Consider the following 27192-nt stretch of genomic DNA (forward strand, 5'->3'; position numbering starts at 1 on the left):
TTGGAATATTCTATTTTACTCGTTCTATTGTTGGTGAATTTAAAATTGTGCAAAAGTAGTGTAACATATTTTATTTAATTTAATTTTTAATATCAAACATTTTTTTCTATCCGATAGAAATCTCCAAAAGTTACTCGTTAAGATTCGGTACGGAGTAGTGTAGGGCTCTAACCGCATTAAGACCACCAATTTAACAGGACCACTCTATAGGGTTTTCAATAAGAGTGGAAAGCTGTTGCGTGTAGATGTCGTGGAGTTTGCTCTGTAGAACGTAGCGCCGTCCTGCTGGAACCTCATGTCGTCTAGGTCTATATGGTTTAATGTGGGCCATAAGAAATTATCTATCATCTTTATGTAGCGCTCGCTTTTGACGGTGACCGCCTCACTAACGTTGTTTTAAAACAAAGTACGGACCAATTACGCCGACGGCCCAAAATCCACACCAAACGTGTTCAGCCAAAATTAGAATCCTCTACCAAACGATTCAAAGCCCACTCAGCGAACAATCGGTGTTGTAAACGGTGATTTTTTAAGAGCTTGAGAACTTTTAAAAAAAAAAAAAACGCATAGAATTTGCAAAATCTCATCGATTCTTTATTTGAAACGTTAGATTGGTCCATGACATTTACTTTTTGAAGATAATTTCATTTAAATGTTGACCGCGGCTGCGTCTTAGATGGTCCATTCGGAAAGTCCAATTTTGGGTAACTTTTTCGAGCATTTCGGCCGGAATAGCCCGAATTTCTTAGGAAATGTTGTCTTCCAAAACTGGAATAGTTGCTGGCTTATTTGTGTAGACTTTAGACTTGACGTAGCCCCACAAAAAATAGCCTAATGGCGTCAAATCGCATGATCTTGGTGGCCAACTTACCGGTCCATTCCTTGAGATGAATTGTTCTCCGAAGTTTTCCCTCAAAATGGACATAGAATCGCGAGCTGTGTGGCATGTAGCGCCATCTTGTTGAAACCACATGTCAACCAAGTTCAGTTCTTCCATTTTTGGCAACAAAAAGTTTGTTAGCATTGAACGATAGCGATCGCCGTTCACCGTAACGTTGCGTCCAACAGCATCTTTGAAAAAATACGGTCCAATGATTCCACCAGCGTACAAACCACACCAAACAGTGCATTTTTCGGGATGCATGGGCAGTTCTTGAACGGCTTCTGGTTGCTCTTCACTCCAAATGCGGCAATTTTGCTTATTTACGTAGCCATTCAACCAGAAATGAGCCTCATCGCTGAACAAAATTTGTCGATAAAAAAGCGGATTTTCACATTTCACACATTTCGAACCGAACACTGATTTTGGTAATAAAATTCAATGATTTGCAAGCGTTGCTGGTTAGTAAGTCTATTCATGATGAAATGTCAAAGCATACTGAGCATCTTTCTCTTTGACACCATGTCTGAAATCCCGCGTGATCTGTCAAATACTAATGCATGAAAATCCTAACCTCAAAAATCACCCTTTATGTGGTGAACTTTGAGCTCCTGTGTCAGTTGCATCTTGTACGGGGGTAGGCCCAAGTATCGACGCAAATTTCGCCAAGTTGAGGTCTGCGAAAGGCCGAGTTTTGTATGCCTCGCGGCGATGTTCTCGTAACTTGACATGATGATTTTTCATAAACAAATAAATAATAAACAAAACATTTGACAGATGTTCCCAAAACAAAATGGAAGCCACGGGGAGCCAAAATCTACCCGCGCAAAAAAAACTTATATAATAGGTCCACAAAAGATTTTTCAATCTTTCCCATAGCTCCTAAGGCTTAATTCTTCTTAATCTCCTAACATTATCTCGTACAGACTTTGTAGTCGCTGAAACAGCGAGTTTTTTACCAACTTTTCTAATTTGAATGTCACGATGTAGTTGACTGTACTTGGTAATTAATGGTGTTTACATTTTAAGGGCCGATGTTGATTTTTAATAAAACAAATTATTTAGGAAATTATTGTCAATTTTTTTTATTATGATAATATGGCTACTACCTTCCGATGATGGTCCAAATTTTAATAACCCTGAGGCATAATTTTTCTTTCTATGCCATTAATCTGCCGAATTATATTATCCTTAAGCTCTTGAATACCGTCCCATTCGGGGCTTAAAAAATGCGTTATCATCTCATGATAGCGAACACCATTCACAGTAACTGCCTGACCGGCTTCATTTTCGAAAAAAAAAATAAGGCACTGTGATGCCGCCATCCAGCTCATACACCGCACCAATCAGTCACTCTTTGTGTCTTCATTGCTTATTGACAATATCTCTTGCATTATCATTCGCCCACATGCGGCAATTCTGCTAATTGAAAAATCCACTGAAGTGAGAATGTGCCTCATTCCTAAAAATGATGTTCTTCGAAAATTGATCATCAACTGTTGCCATTTCCTTCCGACGAGAAAAGGTGCATGGCTTTTCAGCCACACTATCGCGAACAGCAGCAATATTTCCTGCAGACCTTTTTTGGTCAAATTTTTGAATGATTTTTTCCCACCAAGTCAATGTCAGGTTCGACTCCGCTATGAACGCAGAAAACGACACCAGTGCTGAGATCAAACTAAGAATAACTCTCGCTAACCGCTGTTTCTTTGGGCTAAGAAACCAAAGTGTTACTATATAAGACCTTCATCATCACCGCCCAGCTTTACGGTGCAAAATCATGGGCTATGACAAGAGCGGATGAAAGCACCTTAGGTCCTTTCGAGAGAAAAGTTCTTTGTGTGATCTGCGGTCCTGTATGTTAAGCAGGGGATTGGAGGAGAAGATGGAACGACGAGCTGTACGGGGTGTACAGCGACGTAGACCTAGCCAGAAGGGTAGAAGTCCAACGACTAAAATGGCTAGGTGACGTAAAGCTATCCACTCGTCTTTCGTAACACTCGTCAAAAGTTCACTCTAAACTTCTTAAATTCCGAAATAATGTTTAATTCAATAACAACAATTTAAAAAACTCAATACCCAAATAAAATTTTCAAATATAAAATACCACAAAAAAAAAATAACTCAAAAGAAAAGAAGACATCTTCAAGATGTTTTCGATTCGACCGACCACACATATGGTATTAATCACTTAATGTGTGCCGAAAACGAACCCATATCAAGAACCGTAATCAATCATTAATTTGACAGTCAAAGCTATGTTTTCAATTTGTTCAATTGACACGTTTGTAACTTGACACTTTGATGCCGATTTTACAATGTATATGTATGCATATGTTTTTGTATCTACATGCGAATAAATTGTTTTTTAGAATGACAATAAAGGGATATTCACGTTTAATTGCAGACCCGAATAAAAGACACTTGCAAATTGGAAAGCAAATAAAACAATACAAAATCTTAGGAAACAGAAAAGAATATAAATTAATCTGAATAATGGTTCATCGTGGTTCTATAAAAATAAAAGAAGGCAATTTAATTTTCAGGTTTTCACACGTCAATGGTTTGGTTTTTATTTTATTTTTATGATTTGGTCAAGCCAAAATAAAAATTGTATAAAATTGTTAGTTCTTGAGACTGATTCTGAAATGTCGATGTTATTGACTGATCTTGAGTTGACAGTTTCAGTAGTTTGTTCTTGTTTTGACAAATATTGGCGTATAGTATATAAATACATAATTCCTCGCGTTCAAGATCATATCCCGTCGTTGAAAGTCCACATCCAAAGGATAGGGATGTGAATTTTTAACAACTAGCTCACTGGAATATAGGGCGTTAAGGTCGAAGAGAAAACATTTTTGACTTGTGCCTTACTTCTGACACTAATAAATAATCTATACATTTTCTATCTCCTCTAAGCACATCTGACGAATGTGTTGTATCAGCTTATTTCCCGTGTCAGATTTCGTCAGTTAAGGAAAGAGTTCCAAACAGAACCGTTTGGCAAACACAAAGCAGCTATGTAAATGGAACGGTCTAAATAATTATTGCATGATCTATTACTGGTCACTTTGCTTCCTCTATAAAGACGTTTACGCCAGTTCTGATATAATCAAAAGTTTGATTTGAATTTAGGTTAGGTTAGGTTAGGTTAGGTTAAAGTGGCTGTTGGTTGTGAAGTCCATCACACGTAGACCAAAGTATGGTCCGTTGTGATACCACATGGATCAGCTCATCAGCTTAACTCGTCGAACCAATTGGAGCTCCGAATGAAGCGTAGGAGACAAATAATGTCAGAATTTTTTAGATCGCTGGTATTGTTGAAGTAGTAGTCTCCAAGGTGGATTCTACGTCTTTGTGATAAGGCAGGGCATGTGCACAGAAGATGAGAGATTGTCTTCTCCTCGTCCATGCAACTCCTATAAAAATTATTTGCAAGGGCTCCAAGTCGAATAGCATGCCTTCCTATTAAGCAGTGCCCAGTCAGGACACCTATAACGTAGCTAATGTGCAATCTACTCAGAGAGATTAATTGTTTTGAGCGCCTGGCACAAAGATTAGGCCAAATTAGTTTTGTCGCTAAACAGGTGGTGGTGTTATTCCACCTGAAATTTGTTTTCTCTATGGTATCTTGCTTTATCATGAATTTACATGTAGCTAAGGGGATACCTATGCTAATATTGTAAGCCAGCAGAGGTAAAGTTGTTCCGCTTTTTGCAAGGTCGTCAGCTCTGCAATTTCCTTGAATGTCTCTATGGCCCGGCACCCACAAAAGGTGAATGTTGAATTGTGTTGCCATCTCTGTAAGAGATTATCGACAATTTAGGGCTGTGAGTGTGAGAGACAGTGTCTAGGGACTTTAATGCAACTTGGCTATCCGAGAAGATGCGTATATCATTAGTTGATATAACGTTTTCTCTTAGCCATGATAGGACTTCTTTTATAGCCAGGATTTCAGCTTGAAACACGCTACAATAATCGGGTAGACGAAAGGAGAGACTTAAGTTTAGTCTATCTGAGTAGAGTATACGCCTCCACCAACCCCATCCTCCGTTTTTGATCCGTCTGTATAAAAGTTTATAGGATCATCGTTCAAAAATGATGTATTCTCCCAAGAATACCTGGGAGGTATAGTCACTTTGAAGCTATAGTTATTAAACTGAGGATGAGGTATGGTGTAGTCAATATTACTGTTTATAGTTCTGAACGAGTTCAAAATAGTGGTGTGGCCAATTCCATTATTGATCCACAGAGAGAAGGCTTGAAGCCGAATGGCTGTATTAGTAGCCGTTTCTTTACTGAAAATGTCCAGCGGTATCAGATGAAACAGAACAGCAAGTAAGGCGGAGGGGGTGTAGAACGAAGTGCTCCCCAAATACACAGGCAGGCTGTTCGTTGGACTTTGCTCAGTTTATCGCGATTTGCCGCTGTATTTACTGCTGTCCACCATACCGCTACTCCATAAGTAAGGATCGGCCTTATGACCGAGATATATAGCCAGTGTGTAATGCGGGGCTGTAGGCCCCATTTATTACCAATGGCCTTTTTACAGGAGAACAGGGCTACTGTGGCCTTGTTTATTCTCTCTTGAATATTAGGTTTCCAACTTAATTTCTTATCCAAAATGAGACCAAAGTATTTTGCTCGTTCAGAGAGTTTAAGTGGTACACCGTTTATGAGGGGAGGGTCAATGAGTAGGACTTTGATTCAACTTCTAGTGACAACTTTTATCCCAAACAGGATTAAAAGCATGAGACCTAAAGAAAATTCACGGTTTAATATGAGCCGAATTATTAGGGCTAAAGAAGAAAGTGTATGTTGCCAAACCCTACTGATTAAAGCCTCAAAAAGTTATATTCGACGTACCAAATTTTTGATTGACCAAAAATATTGCAATATCCGAAGGAAGTCAACATTTTTAGGCATTTGTAAAAACATGAGGTATACTTACTCTTCCATGGTTCCTACGCTTGTTGTCATTGTAGCCGCATTTTTCGCTCTTTAAAGAAAGCTTATATCTTTACTATACACTTCGCCAACAATTCAAAGCTGCCAGAGACTTTTACGATTTCGCCTATGCTTGAAGGCGTATATGATTTGCAAGACTAATCTTCTTTCGTACTTTAAATAAAGTCATAAAAGATGTAAATATTCACGAATTTGTTGACCCGAATGGGGCACCCCCGCTGTTGTTATGAAGATGTGTCCTTCAACGCTTGTAAAATCAATGTGTGAACTTCTTATCTATCATGCTCTTTAGGTCTCGTTCCGAGAGGATGGAAACATCAGTTTTACAGTTGATATCGAAAAAAAGTTGAATCCTTCTCTCATTTAAATACCCGACTGATTACACTCACGACCTTTCTTTTCAAGCAATTGGTCCACTGGTGATCTGATGATTTATCTCACCGAAAAGTGGAATAAATCCTTACATAGTTTTGGGGAAAGAACTCGTAAGATTATTACGCTTAATATTTCAAGAGCATTTGTTGCAATTTATTAACTCAATTATTGAAAATGCGTGCCTTCGGTTAAGTCGAACCCCTTCTTCGTTGGATTAGAAATAACCTTTTGGACCGTGCAATACAAATAAAGTTCAAATCTGAGAAATACGAAATAAACACTGGTATTCCACAGGATACTGTTTTGTCTCCGACACTTTTTTTTTGATTTATTTATAAATGATGTGCTGTCTGGAACTTCCAATGCAATTAATTAGTTTTGGTGACGATAGAACACTAAGCTTTTCATAATTATCTTCAAACTCAAATCGCTCAAATCTGCTGACGTGGAACTGCAACGACAAAATATGCTAAGTTTATTAAATTCTGAACCACATGGTATTTGTTGTTTTTGTTTATTGAAACGATGCTATTATGTTATTATTTTGATGCACCAGCCCAAACACTTGCATAAGCCTCTGGCACTGTACAAAGAAACGTTTTCATTTTTAATTTATCGGTGACAATAACATCATTAACTCAATTCGTCACTAGAACATTCGTCTCCTTTAATAGTTGAGCTTGAATATTCGCTACTCTAGCAATATGGAGATTCGTTTTTTAGCCGCACTACGCGAAGGTGAAATTTACAAGAACACCTTATTTCTAACAAAAACGTCAGTTAATGTATCGTCAGGGTTAATTGTAGAAACTTAAAAATAAATAAACTTAATATTATTATATTATTAAATGTTTAAAAATATAATCCTCCAATTAAGTTTGACTATCTTTAAGTAATTACATTCAAATTCCGTCTTGTTCATCAACAATTTGTGTTCACACTTTCTACAGTGCTATTCATTTTCTTGTTGCTTTTAATCCTGTTTTATTTCATTTGAATTAATTTATAATTTTTATTTTGTTAACAAAACAATATTTACTACCTTTCATAAATCGGAACTTTCATCTTTCTCTAGACCAATAAATTCAGAGAGTCATAAAAGTCACCATAGAGATAATAACTGTTGCAACAAGTTCCCTATCCAAAGCAACTTCACCCTCTTCACTCAAAATTGCTAACTCTCGTCTAATGCAAAATAATACAAGTACCATACCTAGAAAAGTTTATCCTTGCCTCGAAAATTCATCAGATCCTCGCTCGCCTAGAATCCACCACACCTTTTATACTTTTTGTATTACTATTTGTTTCATATCCTAATCCAGGTCCAGCCCAAGGCGAAAGATCATGACAGGGTAGATAATATAGGAAGTTTTGACTACCTATGGAATGGATGTTCTGTATACATACACTGCCGACTACTAGGTTGAGGCTACAAATTGTGGATTTGTAAACCTGTTGGAAGTTTTTTGCCCGGAAACTCGTGAAAAGGTACGTATTCCCCTATTACAGATTTATAAAATCAAAGGGCTAATTAGAAACGCGTATTGGAATTTCCCTAGATCAAATAATAAACTTCTTAAAAAGCTTTTTAAAAATACGTCAAAACAAGATTTTCTTTTGAAAATACCAAAATAAAATAAAATGTTTATATTTTATGAGTTTAAAACATTTATTTTTAACGTTTTTGAATATATCACCTTTTTAAAGCAGTTTGGAATAGAATCATACTTTTTTTCTTACCTCCTGACCATAAATCTCATTAACCTTTTTTGCTCAGTTATAGCCTTGATAATGCCAACTATAATTGGTGGCAAGACCTCAGAAAGCTATTTTCCATCGAATAACACACCAAGGACGGACATTTCATTTAATCGAGATAATAATACTCCATAAAACATAAAATTAAAAGATTATATAGAAAGCTTTCTTGTAAAGCTCATAGTTCTTTACCACAACCGTCAAAAAACGAGTTAAGATCATATTGCAGCTCTTTACAATCACTAGAACTTGAAATAGTTTTGAAAATTACAGCATCATCGTTGGCATAATACTGTTTCAACGTAGACGATAAATCGTTTGTAAAAAAATAAAGAGAATAGGTCCTAAATGACTACCTTGTGGGAATCCAGAGTTAATTTTGAACTTGTTTGATTCGCAACCATTGAAAAGTACAAAGTATGATCTATCGAATTGAATCCATTTTACGAAATTTTCACTAAAACATACCCTCCTTAATTTAACTAGCAAAACTTTATGTGAGAGTTTTTCAAACGCCTTGCTGTGGTCTCTGAAATACAGTCCATTTTTTGTTGATTTTAAATGAGTTAATACACTCTCCAGGTGGTTGCATTTAAAAAGTGATGGTAGAACGCCTCTTGACATAAAAACATAGTGTTTGACAAATGATAGACTCAAAGACTTAGAAATAAAATATAATCTATCAAGAGGTTTGTAGGTGTAAAGTTCGTCTTTTTTTTATGTAAGTGGATTGATTTTAAAGGAACTTTTCCAAATAGATAGAAACACACAAGAGGATGTTGAGGAACTAAAAAGAGTGGACAAATGACACAACAGATGACTTAAACAGTTTTTCAAAATAGTAGATTCAATACCATCAGGACCTTTAAGATTGGACATAAACTTTGTAATGTTGTCAGCATAAATATAAAAGTTCATATTAGTCAAGTCTTGATCTATTTGGTCAGATTTATCACAGGTCGAAGTACAACAGTTTATGGTATAACAGCTTTAAATATCACATTTGAAAGTGTGAATATTAAAGCCACTTAAAAAAAAGGCCAAGAAAAGTTGGGCTATAACCCGTGGATCGTAACTTGAAATGACATTCTCGTCTGATTGAATCCAACTTTTAACAACCCTAAAAGTGTGGATGGGAGCATTGTCTTGTTGGTAATCGACGTCAGTTGTGCCGAAGTAGGATAAAGCTCACCACACGATAACAAATGATGTACGGTGTTGACGGCTTGTCAAATAAGCTTATCCTTTCTCGGGAAGGTTAAACTTATTTTCATCAAAAAAGACTTGTAATTTAGTTTTCCTCTCTGGATAATATCAATGTTTTCTTTTATCCTTTGAAGCGTTAATAAGCTTACTTCGCTTTTGGTCTTTATGTTAGTCGCTGATAGAGTGGAATTTGAGGCAACCGCTTTTCTCTTGATACTTCAAGAAAGGTAACATGGCCGACATAACAAACTACAGGCTCATTACAAAACTTTCTTGCATTCCTAAACTTTTTGAACCAGTGGTTTTTCAGAGTGTAGCATTTTTGACTAAAAGTCTTTTTGAAAACAGGTACACGGATTCGTGAAAAAAAAGATCAACTGTTGGAAATCTCCACACATTCTTCAACACTGGCTCACATAATTTTAAACAAGTTTATTAAATTGACTATACACTGACATTTCTAAAGCTTGTGACGGTCTGGCCTTGAAAGTACATCCTATGAGGTACTTTTTAAATAGTCATTCTTTGGTCAATCCTTATGATCTGCCTCTCTATGAACATCGTATTCTGTTTCTTCAAATACAATCTCTCCATCAAACTGATGTTAATTATTATGCCCTGGCCATATTGAAATGAAGCATAACCTGCAATATAGTCATTACATTTTCGAAAGGTGGCCAATTTATTGCCACTTGCGCCTTCGTATAATAGAGTCAATTGGTTCCTGAGCCGTTGTTCTGTTTAGTTCTCCATTGGATATACGATTGGGTCAAAAACCCGTAAGATATTTCGTAGACACCTCTTAACGAAAATTCCCAGCCTCCTCGTAATGGTTTTGTAATTTTTTAGGTGTTGGAATCGTTTAACAGTATTAGTTCGACTTTTGAGCGGAACAGTCGTAGCTTTTTCTTAAAGCTTAGGGAGTTGTTCCTCCAAATATTGGTCAACATCCCGAACGCACCCTTACATTACTCGACACTGCTAGATAGCGGTAGAGACCCTCGTTTCTAATTTACCCTTTAAATTTATAAAATGGAAAGACGTTCTTATGCACAAGTAGTTAAAGTTTCCGTAAAAATAAACTTCCAAAGTTTATAGCCTCATTCTAATGGTTAGCAGTGTATACTACACAATATTTTACATAGATAGGAATATTGCTTATACCTCAACTTACCTACCAGGCACACAAACGAAAAGAAAAGAAGAAGAGTAAATTCCATAAAGTTGTGACTTGTGAGTAGTATCTTTCCCGTTATACACCAGTTGACCTTAATTTAATTTATTACTCTTTTCCCCCGTTGTTTCGTCGCTGTTAGCGCTGGGTTCGTTTTTAATTGGTAAGACTTCTGCACTGACTAAACTTTAAAAAAAAAAAACATAAAAAACTTCCTAATTTCACTTTTCTATAGTTTTTCATTTTAAACAATAAAACTTTTCTCGTCGAAAATAACACACATACTCAAACAAATAAAAGGAAAAATTGCAATTCAAAGTGTCACTTGACTCGAAAACGAACCGCACGCCCTCTATAACAATGCACAAAATACAACACCCCTAAAATAAGACAAAACCCCAAAAAATATATATGTATGTATTCTTCCGCTACCGCTGCTCTGTTCGCTTGAAATCGTCAGGGCTCGTCGTTGTCGGTGCTGAAACAATGTCAAATGGTTGTCGATTTTCGTTCAAAAAGCGAACAAATGAGAATATTTTTGAAACTAATTAAAGGAATCGGAAGTGGGACTTTTAGTTCCGGTAGAGGAAAAGGCAAAAACTTCACATACCTATATACAAAATGGACGGCAATCTAAGTATATGTAGTTTGACTTAAAGTAGAATAAAGAACTGTATAGAGTCTATAATAGAAGAGGAGGAAGGAAAAGAGAACAAAAATGATGCTGAGATGCCGAGAAGTGTATATAATATTGGTGATGCAAAAACTTTTCTTGATGCCAATTTGAAAAGTTGTTCTTCTTCTTGCTCAGTTTTCAGAGAAACTACTTGTAATTTAGTTGCGATGGAAAATGCCAGAAGGCGATGGTTTATTCCTTGCCTCATGTTCTTGTCCTCCCTCCTACTCGTCATCATGCTCGTCCTCAAGAACAATGCCTCATAATCGTTGGAATCTTTGGAAAAAAAGGAAAAACATCGTTCCTTTCGACTCGATTTTCCTTTCGCACGAGCTACTGTATAATTAGATCGCATCAATTACGGAGGTTATTGTTAAATTTATTTTATTACGGTCGGTTGGGCAGTTCGCGATGTACATTGTAGAGTGTACCACCACCATTAGCCGGAAGGACGACATATTGGGGTGGATTTTTCTTCTTTTGTTTTTCATACCAACAGCAACACCAACCCTCTAGATCTACACTCAAGATTGTCAATAGAGCGCTAAGGGGATGTCAATAAAAAGTGTGATGAAGGCGGCCATAGGGATGACGAAGGCGACTTTATGTTACCACATTGGTGGTGTTTTTTGTTTTATTTTGAAAAAGAACTGTGACAATTAAGAATGACGTTTGCTCAATGCTCGTTGCTGTTGTTTGGTGTCGGAGTTGGTGTGCAGGACTTTCGAGGACCAAATGTTTTTAAAAAATCTATTTAAGCGATTAATCAAATTCGAGTGTGCGACTCGACTTTTGAGGACACACACAAGGGATGTGATTGATGAATGCGTGCATTTTTCCCCCCACCAAATGTGTCGACACAGAATTCGACTGCAATTAGTAATTTTTTAATAAATTGTTTGTTATATGCTTTTTTGTTTGTATTTTTTATTTTTGTTAAGGGAATGTTATCGATGGTGATTAAGAGAACATCAACACGAACACGAATGGTGTGAGGGCGACATAAGAACTTGTTGATGTATGAAATAAGTTACGTGGTGTGAAGTATATGTAAATGTATGAAGTATGTTTTTTAGGGTGAAATTTAAATTAAGTTTGGATTTTCTTTGAAATTGAGTTACCTACTTGAGATTTTGTATACTTACGGGTATGGGTACGTATGTAAACAGGGATGAAAACATGGTGGTGTTTTTTGGTGTAAACGTTAACTGCAGAAATTGTATACATAATCAACAAATTTGTTTTAAGCGAAAACGGTCGACGATTACTAATCTACTTGCTTAACTGCTCAAATACCCTAGGACCCGGTTAAGAACTTAACTTTATTCACCATGATTATTTTAAAAATTGTGAAGAACTTTTTTATGATATCATCACTCAAGAACAACAAAGCGGTAGGACTTGTTGGAATTCTCGCAGATCTTTTACAAGCAGTGCCAACGTTATCAAGTGAACTGCTTCATCCGCTTCTAAAAGAAGCCTAGACCTTCGAAAGCTTCCCCGATTAGTGGAAGAAGGGTTATCGTCAAGCTCCCAAAAAAAGAGACCTTACAAAGTGCTGCCGTCGCCAAAATAGTAGCACACTGGAACGCATCAGAGAAAACCTTGACGCCACACTCGATGCCGAACAAGCAGGATTCCGCTCTGAATCCTCCTGTATTGATCATATCAACACCCTGCGGATCATTATTAAACAGTGCGTTGAATATCCATCACCACTACACCTGCTGTTCACGGACTTCGAAAGGGCCATTGATAGTGTTAACAGGGAGTATATCTGGTTAGCTTTACAGAGAAGAGGCATCCCAGAAAAACTATTTGCTATTATGAAAGCAACATATGATGGATCCAAGGGTCACGTTCTGCACGATGGTAGGTTGTCAGATGATTTTAAAATCGGAAGCGGAGTCAGACAGGGCTGTATTCTGTCGCCAATATTGTTTTTGTTGGTGATAAGCGAGTACTGCACTCAGCTTTGTAAGGTAGCGGAGGGATCCAATGGACTTAGACATCCTATTTAAAGCACTTGGATTAAGCGGACGATGTTTGCTTAGTTTCTCATAGGATAATGGATCTCCATCAAAGGACAACAAGTTTGGAGAGGGAAGCAGAAGTTCCGGCAAAACAGAAATGACCAGCCTCGGAACCCGACCATCCTCTCAAATAAATATTTCGTCGCAACCGGTGGAAAAAGTGGAGCTTTCAATGCCTTGGAAGTATCGTCTTTATCGAAGGCGTAGCCGAACAATACGTCATCTGCCAAATCGGCAAACAAAAGCAGCGTTCAGTATGTTGTCGAAAATTGCACAAATGTCTAATCTGTGCTTCTTTATAGGTGCAGCACTTGGAAGGTTACTTCAGCCATTACAAAAAAGCTGCAAACCTTTGTAAATAGATGTCTTCGTAACATCATAAGAATTTTCTGGCCAAACCGTATATCAAATGAGGCCCTTCAGAGAAGGACAGGCCAGGAACCTATAGACTCTATATTACGGAGGCTTAAGTGGCAATGGATAAGACGTACACTTCGAAAAGGTAACGACTGCATTGCAGGGCAAGCAATGCAGTGGAATCCGCTCACACAAGAACGAAGAAGAGCTAGACGACCGAGAGCCACATGGCGCAGGACAGTCAAGTAGGAATCAGCGTCACTAGGCAAAAGTTGGAGTTAGCTGAAACACATCTCCGAAAACTGTACACGATGGTGCGTTGGAGTAGTAGAGGCCCTATGCCCCTTAAGGGGTTCCCAACGGACTTAACAGGTCTGAGGACAAAAGACTTTTTCGTTGTATATAACTTACTTTAAGATCGAATCTTCCAACTTCTCATCGAAATGATTCAATGTTTAGAAAATACCTATGCAATACATTGCTTTTCTTTTCTGAAAATGTGAAAAATTCTCCCGATGAAAAGCAGACTAAGGCTGATATCTTTGAATTACATTCTTAGAGCTATGATGTATGCATAATATTAAACTAATGGCGTCCAATCTCTGATTATTTTCATCTTCCAATCAGTTTTGTCCAACCTAAATGGATGCTCCGCGTTCCGCTTGCTTTGATCTTTTTGAGTGTGTTTAATAATTTCAGCCAACTGGTTCAGTAAAGGATTTGCAACCCTACTTCAACAAAACGTTAGATGTACCGAGTCTTTTGTTTGACACTTGTCAAATGACTATACTTAACCAAGCATCGTCGGGCGATGTCAAACAGTCAACTCGGTGCTTTAGGCTCTGTTTGTGTTTTGGAAACCTAGCAAGGCCGGTCTTATTTATCGAAATCATCAAAAATGTTTTGCCAAATTGAAGTGACGGAATGCATTTAGTGGACTACGAAACCACTTATTACTTAAGATGGTGCTAGATTCCGCTACGGACCTTGACATCAAACAACATGCTTCTCCGGCCAGATCGATCCCTAGCTGTCTGTAGTTTCCATTCCAAGCTGGTTGAGGTACTCCTCCAACCACGCCGCGGTCTCCCTGAATTGTATTTAAAGACTTTCCGGACTAGAACGTTGATATCCATTTTCTCTAAATGAACCAGCAATCTAAGTCGTTGGACTTCAATTCTTTCGATTAGATTAATGTCGCTGTACAGCCCGTACACTTCGTTGTTCAATCTTCTCTTTCACTCACCATCTATGTATACCAAACCAAAAATCACCAATAACAAATTTCTCTCGAAGCATCCAAAAGCATTTCCATCTTGCCTCGACATGGTCCAAGTCTCACCGCCATAAAAAAAGTCCAGGATAATGAGTTTTTTATAGAGGGCGACTTAAGATGCTCGAGAGAGGACATCACTATTCATATGCCTTCTTAGTCCAAACAAGCAACGATTGAGTTATTCTCCACTTGATTTATGCACTGGTGTTCTTCTTGTCTGAGGCGTAGGTAGACAAAGTCCTCAACTACCTCAAAGTTATAGCTGATCCAAGGTGACGTTTTGTCCAAGACGTCGCTGCAATGTACTTTTTTTATGACAGCGTAATCTTGGTCATGTCCTCATTGAACACAATGAGGTCGCAATGCTCAAAAACTCTCCACTAACATCACACTTTGAAATTCCAATATGTCAATATCAGCTGTGTATCAGATTACTTGGTACTTGGATGTACCTTTGAAAGATTGTGCTTCTTGCGGCGACACTTGAGATTTGCACCATTCTTCCTGGATTCATTTTGAAGAAGTCGCATGACCGCACATCGCCTTTTCTATTTTGACATCAAAGGTATCAATAATATGGTATCCGAATTGATAGATCAGTGTGCACGCTCCATTGTCATTCTGAACAAACAGACAAATTTGACACGCTGCCAAAACTAGACATTGTCCTTCCCTATTGATGCTATCATACTCGGCCTTGGAATCGATAAAAGGATTGTGGATAACGATTTCAAGTCCCTAGATTTTTCCAATGTCTACAGTAATATGTATAATTATTGAATTTTCTTTGTCCGAAGCCACATTGATATGGACCTATCACATTGTTGACGAACGGTTTTAGACGTTCACATAATACGCTAGTAAGGGTCTTATAAGCGTTTTTTCAGGATATTGATGCCTTTGGTTTGTGCAGTTCAGAGGGTCTCCTTTTTTTAATATCGGGCAAACTACGTTAAGATTCCACTCATAGGGCATGCTTTCTACCGACCAGCTATTGCTGCTTTGAATAGTTTTGTACTGATGCCTACAGCTCAATCAGCTTTGTTGGACTCTAGATTCGATTTAGCTATCTTTACTTCGTTGAGTTCATGAAGATGGCATTGTTATTCTTCATCGACTATGTTAAATGGCTCTAGCGGAATTCGATTCGTCATTAGCGTAATATAGTTTATAATTTTAGAGAATTGATTTGTTCATACTCTCAGCCTAGAAAAGCTTGGGTTCGTGCCCATGGTATCCTTTACTTTTTGGTAAAATTAACGAATCTAATTGCTCATAAAAAATGTAATTGTTGTTAAATTTATCACATTTTTGAAAAGACACTTGTATTTGGCCCACCCTTTACAAGTAAACTCATTGAATTTAATACATTATCCACACATGTTTCGTTCAATGCTTCTTCTGTTATATTTCTTGAGATCAAAAACTCTGACATATGAAATCCATTATAATTTAATGACTGAAAAATTCATATTTCTAACTTATTTTCAATAAAATAAGTACATATTCCAATCTTCCATAGATAAACGTTGGATGTTTCAAATTTTCGACGGTTACACATGAACACAAAACATTCTTTATGGTATATACCCATCGGCAATAATAATTTAAACACCTCATAAAACTTTGTTCTTTTGTATAATATGCTCTTCTCGTTCCATCATCATTATCCTCATCATCATTATAATAAAAGGTCTATGAACTTTACATCTTAACGATAATAATATTTCCATAATTATTATTGTTATCATCATAGTCATAGTCATTCATCGTTTTTGTGGGATGCTAATCAAATTAGAATCAAAGCTCTATAGCTCGACGTACAATAATACAGCACAAATATGTTACGCGCGTCGCATCCAAGCGTCCCAAGCCTCAACCTATACGAGTACGCTAACTAAAAATGATGACAACACAAACAGAGAGAAAACGACGTCGACGACTACGTGTCTGTACGGATTTGAATCTCTTGAGGTATTTCACATTAACGTTGGCGTCAAAGTGATAAATTATTTTCTGGTTTATTTCCAATTAGAAGACATACTTTAAAAAAGATTTAACATATTAACACAGGAAAAAATAAAATTAAAAAGCAAAATATCTATTTGTTGAATGAATAAAATGCGTTGCTGTCTAATTTTAAATTTTTAAAGACATGACTCAAGGTAGTGTCTTTCACCTGACCTTGTTATTGCCTATCGGTTTGAAATTCAAGTTCAATTGTCAATTTTGTTTTATCTCAACTCATCATCACTTGATAAGTCAAATTAATTCGTCGTAATTATAATTAAAGAGTTTATTTTGATAAGTTTAAAGTTGTATTATTATATTCACCTAGGAATAAATTAGAAAGAAGCTTTTTTCTCTTATTTAATTATATTCATGCAATATACGAGTATGTATGTTTTGAAGAGTCTTCATTTAGCACTTCAAACTTCTAAAATATATAATTTGACCTTGGATTTGAGAAAAAAAAATTAATTATATTCAAATTATATGAAGATCAACGAAAGGATTGATCGATTATGTAAATGTATGTCGAAGAGTACTTTTCTGGCAGTGTTGCCACATACTCTGAATGAAATATTAGTAAAACAATTTACAATTCAAGCTCTCCAATGGGTAAAATGATAGATGTACCTCTCTGTTATCATTTCGTTAAATATACAGCCTGTGTATTTGAATAATCAGCTGTTCGTTAAAAACTTAACTTCAAAAGTCAGTAAATTGACAGATAGGCGAGTTCAAGTATTGAAGTCATTTTCAAAAAGAAAATATCAATCAATCAACGATTTTTACGATGTCGGCCCTAATAAATAACGAAAAATTACTGATTGATGACATATTTTCGTTCAGTTTAGTAACTGAAAGAATACAATCTTATACTACTGACATTTAATTGTTCGTTAAACGTCAAATGCTTAACGCCAATAAAAGGAAATTTAAAGATTAACGCCAAATCGAAACGAGACTATATAAACAATTATTATATAGCTTTGTTCTATTTAAGCTTAAAAGATAAAGACAGACGACGACGTATGATGACGGCGCTGATGAAAAGTACCTTGCGGATGTCTCAATTACGTTGAGTTTAGTTTGCATTCGTTTGTGGAAATAAAAGAGCACAACCCCACATTGAATTTGGTATGAAGAATCACAGAAATGTAGAAGGTATGTTTACTATTCATTTTTATTAGTTATATAGGTTATTGGTCCGATTTGTCAAATTGAAAATTTTGACATTTCTCGACGTTTCAAGGTCCCTAGAGTCGAAATAAAAGATTTTTAGAAAGCTGTCTGTGCGTGCGTGTGTACGTACAGTTGTGTTCATAAAAATAGCAGTGCCCTCGAAATAATCATACCAACGTTGTAATATATTTCATTAAACTCTTAATAACAAACATAAATATTTTATTTATAATAACAGAAAATAAGTACTATCGATATTTTACCGTTAGTTTTGTCACAGTAAAAACCGCTTTTTAAATATATGACTGTTCATAAAAATAGCAATGCATGACAATTTCAGCTTACAATTAGTACTTTGTTGCATAACCATTGTTTTTTTGATGCCTCGCATCTACGTGGCATCGAGTCCACTAAATCTTGACACCTCTCGACTGGTATTGCGTTTCACGAATCACGCACTGCTTACAACAATTCTTTCGATGCTTGGGTTGTGCTTTATGAACTTCGTTCTTAACATCCCCCCACAAATTTGCGATGGGGTTTTGGTCGGGGGATTGAGCCATAACGGATAACTTCTTCTGCGCAAACCATGGTTTTGCCTTGTTTGACGTATGCTTTGGGTCCTAGTCTTGTTGGTATACCCAAACCAACGGCATTTCCTCCTCAGCATAGGGTAACATAACCTCCTCGAGAATATTTACATACTCGGTTGCATCCCTTATACCCCCCATGAGATAAATAGACCCGACCCCGTAATATGAAAAGCAAGCTCGTATCATAATTTTTCCTCCAACATGCTTCACCGTTTTTATAGTGTACCGCTTCACAGAACATTCCTCATTTCTCTTTTGGCCAATCTTTCTACGCTTTAACAAGCTCTGTCTTTGCCATATGCCTTTTCGTCAAGAATGGTATCTTGCGTGGACTTCGGGTCGATAGCTTCGCTCTTAAATGACGTCTTCGTATTGTGACAGCGCTAACAGAGCGTTAAGTCCATTTCTTATTTTCCTAGATCCTATGGAAGGGTTCTGGTCATACTTTGGGGCCTCACTTTTTCGGTTTATTTTGCCATTTTAAGGCGTTACTGACCATTTTTGCTGAGCAGTCTAGGATGTCTGGAATGTTTTTTCCCCCAAACGCAGTTTTCAAATACGTTTTCGAATTTCTTCGGTGCAGTGTCTTGACCGTCCGATTGTTAATTTTTGAGCTCATATTTATTCATTTTTTATATGCTAGAAAATAAAATATAATAAATAAAATATTCACGTAACGAAAAATAAAAAAAAATGGAATTTTTAACACTTTTTAACTATAAAATTAAAAGCATTGATATTTTTATGAACACTCTATATCCAGAGAGTTTGAAATAATGGGTGTTCATCGGGAAAAGTATATTATAACTTCAAGCTTAAAGCCTCTTATATGACAAATGTCAATTTTTTTTTGTAATTTTCGTTTTTTAAAATAATTGACAATCTAATAAAATGTGACCAGCAGTGCCATTTTAATGAACACAACTGCACATTCGGGACGTTTTTTCGTCGTCCATAGCTCAAGAACCAGAAGAGATATCAACCTGAAATCAATTTAGTTATACAGATAATAAGGCAAAAAAATGCAGAAAGGGCTCTCAAGAAAATTACGGAAGCTAAAAAAAAAATTGTCACCTAGAAAATTTTACACATACAAAATGATTTTATGTCCTAAACAATTTTGTGCGAGGAAAACAACGAATCGAAAAAAAAAAACATAATTCAAAGTTGGTAAAAATTGAATTTCGACTCAAATATCTTTTCAAAACTTTGAGATATTGGGTTTAAACTACTTTTATTTTTTAAAAAATATTGCTGTCAACATTTAATAAAATTTTGAGAAAAATGGAATTGACAGTTTTTCTTATAAAAAATAAAAACTTAAAAGAAAATTTTACAAAAGTTGGTAAAACTAGATTTTCAACTCAAATATCTTTTCAAAAATTTAGGATAATGTCTTCCAACTAATTTTAACTTATAAGTTATATTATTTTCACTATTCGAAATAATTTTGAGAAAAATAGAATTGACAGTTTTTTTTACAAAGAATAAAAACCTAAATAAAAAAATTAATAAAAGTTGGTAAAAATTAATTTTCGACTGAAATATCTTTTCTAAATTTTAAAATATTGGCTTTAAACTACTTCTATCTTTGAAAAAAATATTCCTCTCAACATTCATTAAAATTTTGAGAAAAATCTTATGAACAGTTTTTCTTACAAAGAATAAAAACCTAACAAAAAAACAATACTAATACTTTGTAAAAATTTACTTTCGACTCAAATAGCTTTTAAAAATTAAAAATATTGTCTTCAAACTTTTTTTATTTCACATAAAACATTGTTTTCGATATTTAGTAGTTTTTTTTTTAATAAAAATCCAACAATCCAAATTTACAAGAAATAGGACTCAAATTTGGTAAAAATTGGTGTTCGGTCCTTGATATCTCTCAAATTAATTTCATGCATCCAATTTGTAAAAATTTATGAAGTGCTACTTAAATTGGTAAAAATTTGTTTTCGTCTAAAAATCTATTTAACAAAACTAGATTTTTAAACCAAACTATTTCTTTATATGAAAACTATTGTTGATAATTCTAAAATTTTTAAGAATAATTCAACTCACAACTTTTGAACCCAACCCTACAAACTTTTAAGCAAGACAAACTGAAAGACGGGATGGGAAGTTATCAGTGTGGGTCGTATCCCAGCCTCTTTTTTTCGATTAGGAAAGAGACTTTCAGTCTGAACTGAAATTCACAACCGCATCACGGTCAACGAATTAAATGAATTTCTTCAAAATACAAAGGAATAAAGCATCAGGTCAAGACCGAGTGCCATATGAGTTCCTTACCAAAGCCCCACAATCAGCAATAAATGTATTAGCTAAACTTTTCAATCGAATGCTTGAATGTGGAAAAGTGGAATCAGATTTCCAAAAAAATTGTTACTTTCCCAATTTACAAAAAAAGTGATCAGAACATTGTCCAAAACTATAGAGGGATATCGCAAAAAGCTTTGCCGGAGTTCTAACAAGACTACAACAATGGGAAAAGGAATATAGTATCCTAAATGAGTTCCAAGCTGGATTTTGAGCAGGCTACAGCACTGCTGATAATCTGTTTAAACTCTTCAATATCAGAAAACTTCAAATGAATGACAACAAGAAAGTTTACTGTTTCTTCATTGACTTTAAAGCGGCGTTTGACTATATCGACCGAAGAGCACTTTTATGCAAACTGCAAATCTTAGAGATTTCTGAGAAACTCGTCCGAATTATAAGAGATCTGTATGAAAAAACAGCTGCTGTATGGGATGGGAATCAATTGTCAGACTGGTTTGAAACAACGATGGTTGTTAAACAAGGTTGCTTGCTGAGTCCACTATTTTTCGCACTCTATATATATGATACCCATTGGACGGTTTATTTCGCTGAATGGAATGCAAATTCGATTGCTAATGTATATGGATGACATTGTGCTAATAGCTGATAAGCCAGACATAATACAAGGCATGATGAATAAGATGGCAGAATACTGTCAACGGAATTTTGTAACAAACCTGGAGAAATCGAAAGTGATGGTATTAAGAAAAAGAGGTGGTAAACTTAGCCAACAAGAAAATTGGAAGAATTGAAGTTGTTAGCAAGACCAAGTACCTTGGTATATGGATAACTTCCAGACTAAGCCTAACGGAGCACTTCAAAGAACGAGCTAAACAATTTTGCGTGGAATAGGTTTATCACTAATAAAGATGTCAAATTAACTTCTAAGATCGATATCTTCAACGCGGTTATAAGGGCTTTTGTGGGTTATGGAGCACCAGTATGGGGGGACTTACAACATGATGAAATGGAAAAGATGCAAAGATACTTCTACAAAAAAGTACTGGGTCTGCCAAGTGTGACGCCTTAAAGTTCTCAGTGCTTACGCAAATAACAGGTTACCAAAATTTTTAGCCAAGCTGATAATTGAAAAGAAGATTTTCTGGTTTAGGAGTTGGGAAAATAGCCTCAATCGGGAAGATGTAGAACAGTTGAATGAAATAGTGACCAGCAAAACTCTGTTTAAGCTGGTTGTGGATGGCGTAGCAGTTAAAATAATTGAGCGCGCGCAAAACAAACTAGAACACACTGCTTATACCATTTGCTAGTTTATACTCCTGGTGAAGTTGTCCCAATATTCGCTGGATACTGAAAGCAAGAGCAGGGCTCATAATGCTCAATGGAACACAAAGAACAGAAACTGACAATCTAAACTGTACTCTCTGCAATTCAAACGAAGAAGAGACCCTTGCACATTTTGTGGGAACTTGCCCAATTTTAAGAAGTATTCACCGAGAGACATTAGGAAGTGGTTCACTTGATATGAACACTATAATAGATTTGTTAACTGGAATAAAGGATTGGAACTGCATCATCATATTTTCAAGCTGCTCGTAAGGTTTTTGATATCTGAGGAGCGGTTTAATAAAAAAAATGTTATAAACGCCTTATTGGAAACTCTTGTGTGCAAAAAATTTACAACAATCTTCAAAAGCCCCATAGCAAGGAAATAAAAATAGCTACAGTTTATCTTCTCTGAAGACTTGTAGCAAACATATAATTCACAGTAGCTCTATGTTGCTCATATTATATGGAATCTCGATTTATTCGAGAAAATATGCCTCAAGACAAGATGTAATGGTCTTCTGCTGATGAGCCCAACCGTTACATTGGGGCGAAACGCATATAAGAACAACTATGCTCGTTTTTCATTTTCATGATTTTAAATCATATTTCTTAAAAACAATCAAATATATCTTTTTCATCAAGATGATTGCAAAATAATACAATTTATTTTTGTTTATGAACTATCAGTTGATGGTAATGCCTTTTATTTGATTTACGTCAACATTTATACAGGGTGTGGGACATTGGAAATTCCTGAAACGGCGTGTAGTCCACTTAAGGACTCCTTTGAAACCAGATACTAAATGGGTTTACCTTAAAGGATATACTCAAAGTACATATGCTTATTTTATGAAATTACTTTCCGTTTTTGAATACCACAAATACTATTTGCTTATGATCTCCATCGATTTTCTTTTACTGAATTATTCTAATAGCTCTTTGCGAAAGAATCAAAATTAAACAGCCTTAACATATATATTTTTATAAATCGTATAGCAACCTTGTAGAACAAATTTTAAAAATAATGAAATTTTAGGGAAAAATAGCAACTGATCATTTTCTGTAGGGCACCCTTTAGAATTTACACCACACAATTTCGTTGTCAAATGTATGTACGTAATAAACCCTTGTGTGAGCTCGTAATTTAATAAAATTGGAAGGTTGACAAAAGAATTCGCGTAACTAAACCCTTGCTTTTAAAACCGTCAAAGCTGTAAAAACCAAATTCATATTACTTTAGACTTTATTCAATATTATTTTGTAAATATGTTTTAATTGTTTCATTAATAGTTTTCTTTAGTTTTTGTGTGTCTTTATCATTACAAAGACGATTGACGAAGTTAATATGGACTTCGTTAAGCCCAAATTAACTTGTGTTTCAGATTTTGTGCGAACCTTTAAGACTTGGTTTTTGTTGGATAAAACTGGTCCCGAATTATCACAGTTGTTACTCTTTTATTTTAATTAAAAATGTGACCGTTAAGTCCTTAAAGCGCTGGAATTGTTTAACCAATAAACTCCTTTCCAAAAAAATGATACGTCTTAATAAAATGTTTCAAAGAGTAGAATTTATTTTATGGCACTTGACATTTGTAACAATAACATTTGTAAAAATAATTAGAAAAATAAGAACATTTCTGATCAAAACTAATTGTAACCCATTTGCCAAACTATCTTATATTTCAAAATTATTTGAAAGAATCTTGAATGATTTTTTAAATTTTCATTGAAAATCTTTCATTTCCCCTAAATGACATGGTTTTCAGAAATTCAAGTCTACAACTACTAACCTTGAGGAATTCGTGTCCTTCATGCTCTAGGCGCTTGAAAAAGGAAACGAAGTTGACGTAATCTCCACTGACTTTCTTTTTACCCAGAAATCCGTGTAAACAATGTTTTATTCAGATGCTCTTTCTCCTACTCTTGCCTTGCTACCTCTGGCGTACCACAAGGTGACCACCTAGGCCCTCTCCTTTTAATCATCACCATCAATAATATGGTCTTTATTTCTCAATATTATCTCACTTTACCCTGAAGACACAACATTTTGGAAGTCCATTTCCATTTTCATTAAGATGATTCAGCTTTGTAAAACGTTGGTCAAAAGAATTTTCCTGTCCTCTACTTGAATACGTCTCAAGTTTATTCCGCTTACCAAGACGTACATATCTCAAGAATTGAAACCGTTCAAAGACGTTTTCTTCGATTTGCCCTTCGTGGCCAACATTATATCAAGATCAACTTGAATTAATTATTCTGGAAGAACATTGACAGATATCCGAAATCTTGTTCACCCATCTTCTGCTTTTTGGGTCTATAAACTGTCCTAATCTTCATAGCTCCATCTTCCTTAACATGAACTCCCATATTTTAAAAAATATAAGCCCCTTTTATCTTCCCACCCACCACACTTCCTATGGTTCAAATGAACCCATAACTCGCAAGCTACAAAATACCGAAATAAAGACTTTTTTGATTTCAATTTAAGCACTAAGACATCGTCCTTTTACCAGCCTTAAGTTAGTTAGTTTTTAAGCTAGATTAAGTTTAGAGCTTGTTTAAGCCGAATAAATAGAGGTTTCGTCCCCACCAACATTTGAAATTTAATTTTGAATGACGCAATAGTGGTTTGTTTGACATCAAGTGTCCATTGGACCAACCAACGTCTAAAAATGGTAACCTGGAAAATTCCTTTCTATACTCAAATAAAAGTCAAATCTCTGTCCGCAGTTGGATTTTACTTGGCTTGTTATCGGCAGTGATTCTACTGAGTACGTTGTTTCGGTTTCTCAAATAATGTTCGACTGTACTACAGATAGCTTTTCTAAAAACAAAAACACGGGTATTGTTTTGTTAGCAACAGTAAAGGTATTTGAAGGCTATGTTCACATTCGACAACAAAACTAAATTTTTTAACGGTTTTCTTAAATCCTTCCCTGTCTTTTCATAAAATAAACAAATCATCAACAAATATTTAGTTATGCTTGAATATAAAGCAACTCGATTTACATCCCTTCACACTGAAACTTTAATTTTTAATTCTTCTCTTGAAACCTTTTGATCTAAGTGTAAACCCTCTAAACTGGCAACCATGGGTCTTTGCTCTTGTGTACCCATGAATTTGATAATTACACATTTAAAAATATATATATTTTTACCTTCTCTTTTATATGGAAGATATGTAAATATATTTGTTGAACCTACTACCGTGCTGTTGATGCTTCTACTTCGTCAATATTGACTGTGTTAATAAGTGATTTTTTTCTGTAAAAGCTTCTCTGATAGAGTCTTTTAAGTCGTGAGTGAGGAAGAGTAGTCAGAGGCAAAGTGGTGAATAAGATATAGCACAAACAACAAATAAGATGAAATCATATTCGAGATAATCTTCTTTAAGCTCTATTTGGTAGGTTATTAGGGTTCGAACTTGCGAACGCTTCAGAAGGTACACCGGTTGATCATCTGTCTAAATGGTGATATAGTCATTGTTTAATATTTTCGTGTGAAGTTTTCTTGGATAAGCGCGATCGGAATCATCTTGATCTTATTCAAGTTTTTGGATAAATTAGATATTTATTCTGTTGCTATCGTGTGTTGTCAGATTGGTTTGTAAATTTTAACACAAATCTCAGATATTGTGTTTTTCTTTATTTGTGTAATTTGGTTTTTAAGAAAATTTAAGTGCTTAACTCAAAAACGAGTTTTCAATCCATGTGACTGGTTATTTCGGTCGTGAGATAGTGATTAAAAAAAATACATAAAAGTGTTTTTTTTTTGTTATTTTAGTAACCTAATATTCGTTTCGCAAAATTTTAAGAATTTATTGCAATTTTCGTGATTTTTCAGTGTTTTTGATTATTGTATTGGGTATTGGAATAAAAATTGTTAATATTTTATTTATGGGGATATCAACCTCTTCAAGAAATTAATAGCTGTTTCGGAATTAATATTAATCAGCTTCAATTTTCATACAGGTATGTTATTAAAAATAAGAGACTCTTCAAACAAAACATGAATATGTGCCTTACAACTTTAAGTGTTTTCTATTTTTATCAACGGTAGTATGACATCAAGTAAGTAATGGTTAATTCATGCCAGAAGTCTTGAATTCAATCTCTGCCTGTGTCACCTGAAGTTTTTTTTCACGGTAACTTGCGAGGAATTGACAAATCCTTCAAGCTTAGTTCTTGTCATGAAAAGTTTTTTCTCAAATTAGCCGTTCGGAATTGACATAAAAACTGTAGGTCCCCCAGTCATGTTTGAGAGCTGTAAGTCACTAGGCCCTGGTTCTGTACGAGCTGTTGAGCAACCTTGTATCTTAATTTTTAGTGTGACAAATAAGTATAATAAGGATTTGTTTGTAACATAAATAATTGAATTGTCAACTTATTGTTTCTACACTCTATAGTTTTAACTTTTGACACCGATCTTTGATACTAATTTGCTTTTTTAAAAAAATTATAAAAAAAACTTCTACATCAATACAAGTTACTCGGTTTATTTTTCATTCTATGTACAACATGTATATATTCAAAGACAGTGCGAGCGTTAGAAAAATAGAGAAGGTTTAAATGGAAATACCGGTGCACATTGGTCTTAAAGTTCTGAACATCAAAATGGGAGGGAAAAACAGAGTTGGCCAAATCGATGTGCGATTTAAGAAAAAATCTCTATTCTTGGCAGTACGCCCGAAATTGAGTTCAAGGGTAAACTGATGAGCATTCCTGGAAGTGCGAGTATTACGGCTGGATAGTTTAAGGGGTGGAATTCAACTGGCTAATTCTACAGAACATTGTTTGTAAAAATACATATAAAACAACGAAAGGCATGAAACATTGCGCCGGTATTCTAGCGCTGTAAATGTTTCGATTGTAGTTCTGTCGCCTATCATGTTTAAAACCCTTTTTTGAATTCTATCCAAGAAATTTAAATTTGTTTAAGGGGCACCTGCCCAGATATGCGAATTATATTCAAGCTTTGGACGGATGAAAGCTTTGTAGATTATAGCCAGATAAGAAGGGGTAAACAATTTCTTTCATCGTCGGAGAAATCCTAAGCACCTAGCAGCATTTTTGGCAATGTCAGATATGTGATCATTCCA

At 35.4% G+C, this 27192-nt stretch overlaps 1 protein-coding gene across 2 annotated transcripts in view; it reads left to right on the forward strand.

The window, feature by feature from the left end:
• LOC129942321 (furin-like protease 1) overlaps window positions 1-27192 on the forward strand; it is a 705779-nt gene that overhangs the window by 274510 nt on the left and 404077 nt on the right. The window contains exon 1 of one of the 2 annotated variants that reach the window (XM_056051193.1): window positions 25530-26065. The exons of the other annotated variant lie outside the window; for it this stretch is intronic. The gene's annotated coding sequence lies outside the window, so the exon portion shown is untranslated. Of the gene's footprint in view, window positions 1-25529; window positions 26066-27192 lie in introns of those variants that run through there. 2 annotated transcript variants of the gene reach the window in all.

This window comes from Eupeodes corollae, chromosome 1 (assembly GCF_945859685.1).
Source record: "Eupeodes corollae chromosome 1, idEupCoro1.1, whole genome shotgun sequence".
NCBI lineage: Eukaryota > Metazoa > Arthropoda > Insecta > Diptera > Syrphidae > Eupeodes > Eupeodes corollae.